Genomic DNA, 13,555 nt, shown 5'->3' with positions numbered 1-13,555 from the left:
ACAAAATTAATGCACAGAAATCTCTGGCATTCCTATACACTAATGATGAAAAATCTGAAAGTGAAATCAAGAAAACACTACCATTTACCATTGCAACAAAAAGAATAAAATATCTAGGAATAAACCTACCTAAAAAGACAAAAGACCTGTATGCAGAAAATTATAAGACACTGATGAAAGAAATTAAAGATGATACAAATAGATGGAGAGATATACCATGTTCTTGGATCGGAAGAATCAACATTGTGAAAATGACTCTACTACCCAAAGCAATCTACAGATTCAATGCAATCCCTATCAAACTACCACTGGCATTTTTCACAGAACTAGAACAAAAAATTTCACAATTTGTCTGGAAACACAAAAGACCCCGAGTAGCCAAAGCAATCATGAGAACGAAAAACGGAGCTGGAGGAATCAGGCTCCCTGACTTCAGGCTATACTGCAAAGCTACAGTAATCAAGACAGTATGGTACTGGCACAAAAACAGAAAGATAGATCAATGGAACAGGATAGAAAGCCCAGAGATAAACCCACGCACATATGGTCACCTTATGTTTGATAAAGGAGGCAGGAATGTACAGTGGAGAAAGGACACTTCAATAAGTGGTGCTGGGAAAACTGGACAGGTACATGTAAAAGTATGAGATTAGATCACTCTCTAACACCATACACAAAAATAAGCTCAAAATGGATTAAAGACCTAAATGTAAGGCCAGAAACTATCAAACTCTTAGAGGAAAACATAGGCAGAACACTCTATGACATAAATCACAGCAAGATCCTTTTTGACCCACCTCCTAGAGAAATGGAAATAAAAACAAAAATAAACAAATGGGACCTAATGAAACTTCAAAGCTTTTGCACAGCAAAGGAAACCATAAACAAGACCAAAAGACAACCCTCAGAATGGGAGAAAATATTTGCAAATGAAGCAACTGACAAAGGATTAATCTCTAAAATTTACAAGCAGCTCATGCAGCTCAATAACAAAAAAACAAACAACCCAATCCAAAAATGGGCAGAAGACCTAAATAGACATTTCTCCAAAGAAGATATACAGACTGCCAACAAACACGTGAAAGAATGCTCAACATCATTAATCATTAGAGAAATGCAAATCAAAACTACAATGAGATATCACCTCACACCAGTCAGAATGGCCATTATCAAAAAATCTAGAAACAATAAATGCTGGAGAGGGTGTGGAGAAAAGGGAACCCTCTTGCACTGCTGGTGGGAATGTGAATTGGTACAGCCACTATGGAGAACAGTATGGAGGTTCCTTAAAAAACTACAAATAGAACTACCATATGACCCAGCAATCCCACTACTGGGCATATACCCTGAGAAAACCATAATTCAAAGAGTCATGTACCACAATGTTTATTGCAGCTCTATTTACAATAGCCAGGGGATGGAAACAACCTAAGTGTCCATCATCGGATGAATGGATAAAGAAGATGTGGCACATATATACAATGGAATATTACTCAGCCATAAAAAGAAATGAAATTGAGCTATTTGTAATGAGGTGGATGGACCTAGAGTCTGTCATACATAGTGAAGTAAGTCAGAAAGAGAAAGACAACTACCGTATGCTAATACATATATATATGGAATTTAAGAAAGACAAATGTCATGAAGAACCTAGGCGTAAGACAGGAATAAAGACACAGACCTACTAGAGAATGGACTTGACGATATGGGGAGCGGGAAGGGTAAGCTGGGACGAAGTGAGAGAGTGGCATGGACATATATACACTACCAAACGTAAGGTAGATAGCTAGTGGGAAGCAGCCGCATAGCACAGGGAGATCAGCTCGGTGCTCTGTGACCGCCTAGAGGGGTGGGATAGGGAGGGTGGGAGGGAGGGAGGGAGATGCAAGAGGGAAGAGATATGGGAACACATGTATATGTATAACTGATGCACTTTGTTATAAAGCAGAAACTAACACACCATTGTAAAGCAATTATGCTCCAACTAAAAAAAATAAAAAGATCCTTCCCTAACATCCCAGGCCAACGTTTATCTCCCGCCCACCGCCACTGTTGCCCAGCCCGCACACCTGTATCCACGTTCAACTGAGTCCCCAGGTGCTACAGCCCCTGGTCTCTAGAAGGCAGGAGGGCTCTAGCTAACCACCTGCAGCTGGCCTCCAACTCCCACTCCCATGCCCCTGACAGGCGCATAGCCAGGGGCTGTGTCTTACTGACGCTGGAAATCCTACCTCTTGGCATGAAATCAGGCATACAGCAGGTACTCCACAAAAATGTGTTACATGGATGGATAAAGAAAGGGGGGGAGAAAGGGGGGCTCCTTCGTGTCAGGCCCTGAAGATGACTGTCACTCAACGCATAAAAGTAGGCATTTTCTTTTATTTCACAGTCTGTGCTGTGGCCAAAATATTCCGCTGAGCCTCAGCATGTTCTAATTGGCCTTTGGAGCTTCTTCTTTAACAACCAGGAACTGGTATTCAGGGTGTATAAACATAAGATTAAACCCAAGGAAGAGGTCTTGAGAGCTTGGAAAGGACTACTGGAACATTGGTAAATCCACAGCATTTGGCCAGGAGCGTGACGTTTGAGGGTCAGCTACTGAAGAGTCAGAGGCACTTCTGTGTAAGTGCAGAAACAGTGCATTTCATAGCAAGGACCACTTTCGACAAATTACATTTACTGTTCTTTTCGGATTATACAAGTAGATAGGCTCACTGTAAAAAGCTGGAAAATAGAGAAAAGCACTCGAAAGAAAAAGCACTCAATCTTATACTCTAAGGTTGATCTATTAATTCTATAGTCTTTTTTCTAAGCACTCGTATTTTAATGTAGTTTAAATCATTATATAAGCATACATACAAGTCATTATATAAGTATTAAATATATGTGACCACACATACATATACACATAATTTTAAGACTTGCTTTCCTCTCTTAATATAGGATGAGCAATTTCGCATCATTAAAAATTAGTCTGGGGCTTCCCTGGTGGCACAGTGGTTGAGAATCCGCCTGCCAATGCAGGGGACAGGGGTTCGAGCCCTGGTCTGGGGAGATCCCACATGCCGCGGAGCAACTGGGCCCATGAGCCACAATTACTGAGCCTGCGCGTCTGGAACCTGTGCTCCGCAACAAGAGAGGCCGCAACAGTAAGAGGCCCGTGCACCGCGATGAAGAGTGGCCCCCGCTCGCCGCAACTAGAGAAAGCCCTCGCACAGAAACAAAGACCCAACACAGCCATAAATAAAATTAATTAATTAATTAATTTAAAAAAATTAGTCTGCAGAATATTCTATCATATGGCTGCATCATAATTTACTTAACAATTCTCTATTTTACTTAACAATCTAATTTACTTAACAATCCCTATTTCTCATACTTTCAGGTATTTTCCATTCTTTAAAAACTTACTGGTGAAGAAAATCGTAACAACCATCTTTGTGCTTAAATTCGTTCTCTGCATTTATGACTGTCCGTTAGACTCCATTCTAGAGGCGGAATTACTGATTTGAGGGTGTGAAAACCTTTGAGGTTTGGAGGCAGAGGACCAAGTTCCTTCCCAGAGACTTCTTCCGGAGGTACACTAGCCCGAGCAGTGCGGCGGGCACGCGCCTCTCTGCACCCTTGCCAATACTGACGATGATCAATTTTCAATCTGCGCTAGTAAGAGGCAAAATGCTGCCTCGCTGATGCTTCAGTTTGCAGGTCTGTCTGAATTACTCCTGAGGCTGCACACTGTTTCAGGAGCTTATTAGCCATTTATCTTTCTTCCCCTGTGAGTGCAGCCAGAGTGCTTCTAATTTCCCACCCGGCAGAAGCGCTTCCTACTTCCAAGCTAGCCCGGAGCAAACTAGTGCTCTCTTCAAACAAAAGGTCAGAATATTTCGTAAGTTTCACTAAAAAGGCCAAATTCAGCTCATCGTCTGATAACTCAAAAAGAACTAATAACTGTCACCTGTCAGATGGGTGTGGACACATCCTAATACCCAGCTCTCTTCTGGTCGAATGCAAAAAGGGAGAGAGGCCCGGCTCTCAGCAGCCTTAGGGTCAGAACACACACTGGACACTGGACACCAGGATTATATTTGTGTGACCGTCTTCGGGGGGGGGGGCTCTTTCAAACAATTTCTGACTGCATAAGCGTCATACTATATGACCCATCTCCACCCTTCAGTAAAGTGTAGCCAGGTGTGCCCACAGGACAGGAGAGGAAAAAAAAATGCAATGCAACGAACGCTTATCGCATACCCAGTCCCGGGCTAGGTATTTTCAATACACATTCATCTTTTTTCCTACTGTGGCCTGAGGATGAGTGTGATTTGCTTCCTTTTACAGATGCAATGACGCTCTGTGGGCATAAGCCACCTGCCCAGTGTCACAGAGCTGGCAGTCCCGTCAAGAGCCGGCCGCTCAGACTCAGCGCTGCTCTGGTTTTTGCTGTATCTGGCTCTCCATTGCTTAGGCAGTGTACCTAAAAGGTAATGGTTTTTGCTCGTGCTGTTTTCAGAGCCGGCGTGGGACACAGACCCGGTGACCGCGGGCCTGCCATCCACAAGAACCAGCGCACCCCCAAACGTACAACAGCCCTCCTGCCCCAGCAGCCCCAGGTCGCGTGCTGCCAGCAGATGTCCCAAAGGCAGTGTCCCTCCTCTCCCACAGATGACGAAATCGAGGCACCAGAAGTTGAGTGGCTCACCTAGGGGCACCCTGCTTAAAATCCTGCAGCCACGGTGGCAACTCCAGGACCCGAGGACTACCCCCCCGCAAACCCCAGAGGAGCACTGTCCACCTCTACGTCTCTATCTACGTGGGCCTGGGGCACAGTCCTGAGCCCTGCCGCCCTCCTCCTTCCTCTCCTCCAGGAAGGGCCCAGCAGCAAGGCCGGGAAACGTTTCCCTGAGCCGAGTCCTTACACGTGAGCTCTCCGCCCGCCGTGACACGCACACCGGTCCCAAGGGCCAGCACTGTCAGAGGGGGAGTCACAGCCTGGTGCCCTGAGAGGCACCCTTGCTCCAGGTGCACCCGCAGACGTGCCAAGGGGCCCCCTGGCTGGGGGCAGCAGTGCTCCCTGGTGACGCAGCAGGTCCAGAGCCCATCACAAAGCAGCTGCTCGAAGAGGAGGCGGCCCCACGGCCATCAGGGCCGCTTAGGGAGGAACTGAAGCGGAGCTGCTGGGAGCCCCTTGTGGAGAGGAGGACGGGAAACCCAGGAGGAGGACGGGAAACCCAGAGCCACCCAGGGGAGGCGGGGAGGGAGGGAGGGAGGGAGGAAGACCATCTACTGCAGCGGCCCCCGGAGGGGAGGGAGCTGAGGCCCCGGACGGCAGCCCATGTCCACCCCATGGGCACCGAGGCGGCAGAGGGCACAGAGCAGGGAGCCCCGGCTTGAGAGCAGACCACCTGGGCTGGACCCCCAGCTCTGCCCCGACTTGAACATGACCTTGGCCGTGGCCCTCCACTTCCCTGAGCACCTCTGCGGAATGCGGTCAGCAGTAGTGACCTAGAGGGTGGGCGAGCGGTCAGCGTTCTTACTCAGTGCTAGTGACCACGCCATCAGAGGTCAGCTCCGCCACAAGGCTCGGTCACAGCACAAACCCTCTTGGAAGGGTGGCACTGCCTCACGGTGCAAAACCCTGCACCCAAACTGGGGCTAATAAGCCCCGTCTTGTAAGAGTTTGTGCAGATTAAGTAAGACGGTCCGCAAGTGCCCAGCACACCACAGCATCCTACAGACAGTGGCCACTGTCACGATTATCAATCCCACCTTACATATGGGGAGACTAAGGGGCTGGGAAGTTAAGGAAATAACCTGAGCTGCTCACGGAAGAGCTGAGATTCGGACCTGAATGAAGTTCTGATGCTGACCCAGCGCCCTAGCGAATTCCCCAGCCTCTTAACCGTACAGCCCCACCACCATTCAATTCTCTTCATCTTTGCCGCATCGGAGTGAAATAGAATTAATACTGCTATTGAATGCCAATTTTCACGTTTAATTTTATGGCCAAATGTGACAATAATAGTCAAGAGTTGGCACTAAAAAAAGGTGCTGTGATTTTTGAAGAGTCTATAAAAAAGCGGTGGTTTTTAAAATACCGTATCATATGATTCAGCCTTTGAACAGCTGATAACCTCGCCAGGGAAGTCATAATGATGACATTTAAATACAAATCAAGGAGTCGGATTTAGAAGGACTATCCACATATAATTAAATTGAACTTTCATTGGGAGATAATCGCTAGCTATACGACGGTGTTCTAAATTTATGTGGCGCATCCTTGGGGAGTCTATTTGACTATGCAGCATGCCAGCCTACTTCTCTGTTTTATAATGAAGTACAATCCAAGTGAAAGGGAAGCGGCCAACCTTCCAGTCATCCATCCTGAATGAGAAGAACTTTTGGCAGACAAGAAAACGGCATCAACACTGACAACCTGGATCACACCCAAGAAGATCATTTTCACCTTAAGCCTCATAGATCAGTTATGGTTTTTTAAAAAAAACACCTTCCTTATTATTGTTTTTAATTGAAGAGAACTGTATTCTAAAAATCAAAGCACCATCAGGGATCGCACCAAACACAAGAGTGGCAGCACCCGTGGCCACGGGGGGCCCAGCATGTGCCTCACCGCCACCACCTACGTCCGTCCCCACGGCAGCCCTGGCGGGATCACACACACGTGCTGCCCAAGGCCACAGGGAAGGCAAACGGGGCAGAGGACTCTTAACCAGGCCTGGACGGCCCAAAGCCCGCGGCAGGCGAAGACGTGGGTCCGGAGAGGTGTCCCTGCTCCCCGCGCTCTGGGCACACGCAGGGCTGGTGCAGCTGAAGGACAGAGCGCTCGGCAGGGTCAGTGCAGCTCAGACACGAGCACAGGCCTGGGAGCCAGGGCTCCACCCTCTAGCTGGTACCACGCAGAGGCTGGGATCCACCTGGAGGGGAGAAAGCTGAGGAGATGCCAGCTTCAGACAGACCCCAGCCTCTCTTGATCGCCGAGTCTGCCTCTGAGGTTCCAGCCTGTCTGAATCTCCAGTTCCTCATCTGTGAGTTGGAGGCTGTCCAGGGCCCACCGACCTCCTGCCTGGGTCTCTGTGAGTTCAGCGAAGGCCAAGGGTGGGGACTGGAGTGGGGATCATGGTCTCTTGCTGCCGAGACAGCTTCTCGGAAGAATGACCGCGTGGTGTGATCATGGGCGAGGGACCAGCTGGTTCCGCAGGAGAAGAGGACCAGGGACCCCACGTGACATCCCCCGTCACACTCCCCCATACACGTGCTCCCCCGTCGTCCACACGCGGAGACCCCAGGGCACTGCCCCATCTTACAGACGGGCAAGCTGAGGGCAAACAGTCCTCCTCCCCCAAGGACCTGCGCTCCTGGGGCCCCTCGCCTGTCCTCACCGCTTCCTCCAGGCAGCTAACTCCCCTCCCCCGCTCCAAGACCCAGCCTCCCTGCGAAGCCTCCCTGCCTCCCATGCTGCCTTTCAGGCCGGCTGGGGCACCCCCGTGTCACTGTGCCCCCATCGTCCCCAGCGTCCTGCCCTCCTCCTCCCCCGAGGGCGGCCAGGGCTCTGCCGACCCATCTCCGGGCCAGGGCTGCTTCCGCCACAGCCACACGTGCAGCCCCCGAATCACCCCCGAAACGCCGACACCGCCTGTATAAAACTGATACGAGTTTATTCTGTATTAGAGAAAAAGAAACAAAGCAATGCTTCTAATGTCCAGAGGCGCTGGCTCTGAAGCATCGGAGTGTCCCCATCCATCTCAGCCAACGCTTCTGCGGAAGCACAACCCCGTACCTTGCGTTTCTGTACACGAACAATTGTTTTGGGACCCGTTAAGTACCTTTCTCGGCGCAGAAAATAGTGCTTAATTAATAAATTGAGATTTACTCCTAACGTCATTGAGCGGCCAGCTGATGCCCCTGAAACTGCGGGAAGCAGAGTGAGGACTGGATCCCGGCTTTCCGGGGCCACTTTTCATTGATTTCTCTCTGCTAGGCCTCCTGCGGGGGGGGCCCTTGCCATCTCGACAGGGCTGGCCGGCCTGCTGGATCCCTGCCACAGGGTTCGGCAGAGGCAGGGACAGCCGGGGCCTCTGTAGTGCGGTGGAAAGGGGCGGGATGGCAGGCCAGTGGGCAGGGGTTCAAGCGCGACTCTGCTCCTGATGGGACGTGGGATCCAGGGCGGGTCACCTGACTTCAGGGCACCCTCTGGGATGGAGAACTGTGTGGAGGAACGAGCACGGGCTTTTTGCAGCCACAGAGACCTGGATTCTAAATCCACGCTTGGTCACCTAGGAGCTTGGTGGCCAGAGGCTGTGCAAAGCAGTTAGGCCATGTGAACAGGGAGCACAGTACAGTTTCTTGTTCTCTGGGGTATGTGCTGTGACCAGGAAGGTGGGCTGTAAGGTCCCTCTGGCAGCCCAGTTACCTGTGATGATTAAGAACTCACATGGGAACTGGGTATCTGACATGGGGGTTAGTCAGGATTGTGGGGAATTTGGACCACCTGGCATATAATTGGTGATCAAAATTACAGCTATTACTTTGTGGGGGGGGAGGTAAAAAAAAGTTCTAGAGTGGATTGAGATCAAAACAGGAAAGCATTTACAATGGCGTTTATGATGTAAAAAATGCCAGGTAGATGCTAGGTACTTTATTTCTTCTTTTCACTATCGTGTAATCACAAAGAATATTACACCAAGGCTAACGCAAAAGCACCTGAGCCTCTCGCTGTGTCCTCAGCCCTGCATCCTCCACAGCTCCGCCCCCCGCTCCCAGAGGCCCCGCACAGGACAGGCTGGCGGGGAGACCCCACCAGCTCCTGCCCGTCTACCCTCATCTCCCTTCTCCCTCTCCTTCCACAGCAGGACTCACAGGGCCCCCAGCACAGGACGAGCTTGGCTGAAGCAGGGCCTTCCCTCCCCGGTGAGCACCAGAAACCATTCCAACAGTTCCCTGGATTTGCTGGGTCTCTAAGGGGCAGCTTGGGGTTTTCTCCAACGCTCCTCAATGACTGCTCTGGGGAAGTCTGTACGAAGATCAAAATAGCTATCAGATGCTCTCCCGGTTTTCTGCTATTCTTTTAGTCTGAAAGACCTGGCTTCTGCCTAGGCCTGCCTCTCATCAGTTGTGTCTTTGGCGAGTTACCCACTGGGAGCCTCCGTCCTGGGCCGGCGCGGGGGCCCTTCCTAGGGAGGGGACAAGCAAGTTAACCCAAGTAAGGGTCTGGCCACGGTGCAGCCGGTGCCTCATCAGGGTTAGTTCCCGCCTGCTTCCAACCATTAGGGAACGAGCTACTTTCAAGTGGCAGGTGGACGCACTCCGCCTGGTATGAGTGAGTGAGTCCCCGCTCCTCCCCGAAGGCCGTGCTCCACTCGGGTGGGCTGGGAAAGCCACCGACGCGCTCAGATCAGAGCAGCAGCCTCTGCCGGGGCAGGTGGGCCGTGGCCGCCACGCATCCTTCAGTGAGAAGCGGGTGCATTAACACGCTCGGGCACCTCCGGCTCCTTTGAGTTCTCCCAGAGTAACGTGCTGGCCAGGGAGGGAGAGCTAAGGCAGCAGTGTCCCCATCGTGGAGCCTGCTTCACTCCCATCACCCTGCAGAAGACGTGGCTGCATCATGGGGCGGCCGCTACCTAAAGGGTGAGGGCACCGGCCCGCGTCCCGGCTGGCAACCCCATCACCCTGACGAAGTCGGGATCCTGCACAGCAGCTGCAGGTCAGTGACTGCGCCCGAGGGACACGAGCTGATGGGACACTTCACTGTCGTCCCCTAGTCACCTTACTCCACACGTTGGCCAGCCAACGTGCCAGGGTGGGATGTGCTGTGAGCAACATTAGGGTTCAGCGGGGTGCTGGCCGGGCTAGACTGAGGAGGGAACCTGGGACCAGCCACCTGGGACCAGCGCGACGGTACTAAGAGAGCGGTCGGCACGACGCAGGCCCCGCGCTTAGCATTCAGGGACATGGGCGAACCCGAAGCAGTCCCCATCTCCCTGTGGGAGACGGACCTCGGGCAGATGGGCTGTGAGGTTTGTGATGAGCTGTGACAAGTGTTATGCCACCGGGATGCTCGGGTGCTACTCGGCGTAGAAGGGGACGACCCGTCCTGTCCACCGGCCCTGAAGCTGCTCAGGCTGGGAGTCGGGGGTGAGGTGAGGAGGAAACACTCCAGGTACGGGAACATCACAAGTGGCAGAGCACGACGTGATGGAGCGTGAACGCTGGCTCGGCTCCCTGGACGCCAGTCCGACTGCTCTGAGGGGCCTGGGAGGGACGAGGCCAGAGGGGTAAGCAGGGGCAGACCACGGAGGCTCCCATGGCCTCATCAGGGTGCGTGCACATCCCCTGCTCGCTATGGCCGAGTAGATGGCCACAGCGCCAGGCAGGTGGACCCACGCTGCAAGGAGTGTCAAAGGCTACTTTTAAGAACAAAGGAAAAATTTTAAAAAAATAGTACAAAGAGGAGAGACTGAAGGAGGCAGAGGAAAAGGCAACTACAGAGAGAGAGAACGATTACTGAGTATTTGCAGTTAGCACACACGCCCTCCTTCAAATGCAAGGTCTTACTGTCTTCACAAAGCAGATGAGGAAACCGAGGCACAGGTGATGGTGTGGTCACCAAGCGCCAGGCCTTCCTGGGCACAAACATCCTTCCACAGAGCCCAGGTGGGGATGGCAGCTTCCTCCCTGTGCCGCCCTGGCCCTGGCAGCCAGAGGCCTCCTGTGCACATAGGAGCATCCACAGGTGAGGCGCTGGCTCCTCCCTCCTGTCCAGGTGACGCCTAGGAGGGAGGCTGCCGGGAAGCCAAAGCCCAGGGCCTGGGTCCAGGGTTCCAAACTGAGAAGGCAACCTTCCTCGCTGCATCCCCTGGGGTCGCACAAGGGGGGTGGGCAGGGAGCTGCTGCGGTTTGGGGGATGGGGTTCAAACCCACTCCACTCGGCAAACACGGGGCGGAGCCAGGACGCTCACAGGTTCAACCCCAGGCCCGGGGAGATGAAGAGACAGAGGGAAGCAAACTGGAACATCGCTGGCAGATTTTTTCCTGGCAGATGCTGCTCAAGAAAGGACGTGAGAGAAATACGTGGAAGGGTTTTTGACATCTGGGTTTAAGACAGACCACGGCAGTTTCCCTCATCAAGCTCATCAGAAGCGAAAGAACCCACAGAGTTCAATAACCCGAAAATAGCTTTGGTAGAACAGTTAGACGGATCAGACAGTTCAAACGATCGGAATGGAGGGCAAGGATCCTGGCACATTGCCAGTGTCAAAGGTAAGTGAAAATATCCTGCATTTGCTGAAGGACAATAACACTTCAATTATCCTCCGCAGAAATTAAAGTTCCCTTGTATAAAAACGCCCCTGTTGAGTGGAGCTGAACCTACAAAACATTACCGTGTTGTATCAGTCTTTCTGGACAGAAATATTTCTACGTTGGGGTACAGATTTCCCACCTTCCACGGACGCGTACCTGCTTCTACCTAACTAGGAGATCGAGGAAGGGAGGGTCTCAGGTAGGGGACGGGGCATCTGGCACTGAATCTGCATCTGCTGGGGGTGGTCCCCTCGCCGAGACCTTGCTCACAGCCAGGTTCCTTGCTGGGTTCTCTACAATCACGTCTCTTAATTCTCACAACCACTCCGGCGATAAATGTTATCACGATCAGTGTCCGAATCCTCTAGAAGAGGAAACCTCAGAGCCATGTGTGGCCCTGGGGGGCAGAGGAGAGGGGCGCTCTGGAAGGCGGACGTGGCCCTATGTCCTTGGAGCAAAGCCTCCTCCCATCACAGCATGTCCAGAAAGGGTCAGAGGCGCCCTGCAGACGCCAACCAGTCTCCAGGGTGGAGTCCAAAGGCAGGTGAGTCACCTCTGCTGGACTCTGTTCTCTCACCAGCAGACAGGGTAACCCCCGGAGAGCGTCCTGAACACTGTGACCTCAGTTTGTCATCTGTAAAATGAGCACATGATCTAGCTAAAAAAAGGTGATCTGTGGATTAATTTGGACAGTGTATTCTTAATAAGAAAGCCTTTTAGAACTCCTAGTTCTTTCATTGCCATTGTTATTACACGATATCTTCCCACCTGCACCTAGCGCTCCATACATCCAAAACCAGAAGCATACCACCTCCCAGCTACTCCCCTCCAGGCCCATCTCACTCCCGCATCACCCCACACACCGGGCCTGCGATCCCCCTTCCCTTTGCCCTCCAGGCCTGGGCAGCAGGCTGTGTGGACTGAACCCACCCCGTCCCCACGCCCTAGTTCAGGCCTCCTGCTCCCTTCTGCGCGGGCCACCTGATGGCAACGTCAGTCTAACTCCCAGCCTCTCCCCTCTCTGCCCTCTGCACCCTGTGTGCGGAACTCGATCACAGTGTACACAAACTGCCCTGGTTCTAAAGGGCTCCTGCTGCCCGGAGAACAGAACTGGGGCCGAGGGTGATGATGCCTAAGAAAAGTGGACGCAAAATGCAAGGGACCTCACTGTCCTGCTAAGTGGTTTCCTAGAGCTTCTAGGCTTTCTTTAGACAAAGGGGCCAAGGAGGTTTAGCAGAAGGAAGGCAGCAGCCGGGGGGGAAGGCTGGAGGGGGGAAGAGACCGATGACGAGCCCGTGTGAAGGCTAGTGCAGTGGCCCAAATCCAAACCAAAACCACCATCAGAAGAAGAAAATTTCTAAGGTATGGAATTCTCAAAGGGATTTACAAATTGGAAATTGCCCAATGACCATCTGTGTGCGAATAACATCAGTGTGACCATCAGCAAACAGTGTATACACACAGATATACTTATAAGCACAGAAATAGAATTAAGGGCGATTCCCTTGGAAAATAAAAATTAGAATACATTTCCAGAAGGTCAAAATTCTTTCCAAGAGGCCTAAGTGCCAGGGAGGAAGTCGGTTTTTACAGTGAGAATCCCTACCGCGTACGAGGCCTTTCCCTGCACCAGGTGCTGTGCTCGAGCCTTTCCGTCCCATCATCGCTCAGGGCTCACCGCAGACGCGGCCGCCTGCTGTGCTGAGCACTCTGAGACCCAGCTCTCATCTAACCCCCGTGACGCCCCTGAGTGTAGCCTGTCATTCCCGTCTGTACTGACGGGGAAACTGAGGCTCCTAAGCCACCCCCGGGCTCCAGAGGGACAGTCAGGGAGCAAAGGTGGAGGCCCCGAGTGCGAGGAAGTCGGCGGGATGCTGGGGGCGGGAGGAAGTGGGGGCCTTGGCCTTCATTCCAGAGGTACCTACACGGGTCCTCACGTCAACAACCGTCTCTTCTGATAAACCTCTTCACATGACCGCCCCAGAGCCATTCACCAAGACGGCAGCCTCCACGTGCCGCCCGACACCAGCGAAGGGAGTCCGCGTGGATGGGGCCGCACCAGCCTCCGTGACCCGCCCCGCCAGTCTCCAGCGCCCTCCTGCCGCCGGCACCACGAAGCCCTTACTGTCCCGACGCCGCGTCCACGCTGCGCTCAGCAGTCTGCACCTCCGGCCTCTCACCCAGCTCGGCTCACCCTCGACCCACCTCCCCTCAGCCCCCGTGTTTCCAGCAGCCGCCCTGG

At 52.5% G+C, this 13,555-nt stretch overlaps 1 protein-coding gene across 2 annotated transcripts in view; it reads right to left on the bottom strand.

Moving 5' to 3' along the window:
• TRAPPC9 (trafficking protein particle complex subunit 9) overlaps window positions 1-13,555 on the bottom strand; it is a 505,716-nt gene that overhangs the window by 126,267 nt on the left and 365,894 nt on the right. The gene's annotated exons all lie outside the window — the stretch shown is intronic.

Source organism: Grampus griseus (genome assembly GCF_964374135.1).
Source record: "Grampus griseus genome assembly, chromosome: 17".
NCBI lineage: Eukaryota > Metazoa > Chordata > Mammalia > Artiodactyla > Delphinidae > Grampus > Grampus griseus.
Note: the sequence above shows the minus strand (reverse complement) of the source record. Positions and strands in the feature narration are given on the sequence as shown.